This window comes from Colobus angolensis, unplaced genomic scaffold (assembly GCF_000951035.1).
Source record: "Colobus angolensis palliatus isolate OR3802 unplaced genomic scaffold, Cang.pa_1.0 Scaffold275, whole genome shotgun sequence".
Taxonomy (NCBI): domain Eukaryota; kingdom Metazoa; phylum Chordata; class Mammalia; order Primates; family Cercopithecidae; genus Colobus; species Colobus angolensis.
In genome coordinates this window covers 2,585,641-2,586,498 of record NW_012115988.1, presented here as the reverse complement: position 1 = coordinate 2,586,498, position 858 = coordinate 2,585,641, and positions in this window count along the sequence as shown.

Genomic DNA, 858 nt, shown 5'->3' with positions numbered 1-858 from the left:
TTAGGAACATTCCAATTCTTCTCCTCTAACTATTTTGAACTATACAATACTTTATTGTTAACTATAGTTACCCAGCAATACTATCAAACACTAGATCTTTAACTGTTTTAGATCCTTATATTTAAGTTAAATAGATCTTTCTATTTAACTGTATTTTTGTACCCTTGACTTCTCTTCATCCCACTGCTTCTCATTCTCTTGTAATCACCAAATAACTTTGTACCTCTGTGAGATCCATCTTTATTTTGCTCCCGCATATGAGTGTGAATATGTGGTATTTGTTGTGCCCAGCTTATTTCACATAACATAATGAACTCTAGTTTCATCCATGTTGCTGCAAATAACAGGAGTTCATTCTTTTCATTGCTGAATAATATTCCATTGTGTATATATACCACATTTTCTTTATCCATTCATATGCTGATTTGATGAACACTTAGGTTGATTCTATATCTTCGCTACTGTAAATCATGATGCAATAAACATAGGAATGTGGAGTGTAGAGTGCACGTGTCTCTTCGATTTATTGATTTCCTTTGTTTTGGCTGTGTATCCAACAGGGGGTTGCTGGATCATATGGTAGTTCTATTTTCAGTTTTTTGAGGAAACTCCGTACTGTTTTCCATAGTGGCTGTACTAATTTACATTCCCACCAACAGGGTATGAACATTTCTCTTTCTCCACATCCTTGCCAGTATTTGTTATTTTTTGTCTTTTGAGTAAAAGCCATCTTAACTTGGGTGAGACAACACCTCATTATGGTTTTCTTTTTTTTATATATATATGTATATATATATATTTTATTATACTTTAAGTTCTAGGGTACATGTGCATAACGTGCAGGTTTGTTACATATGT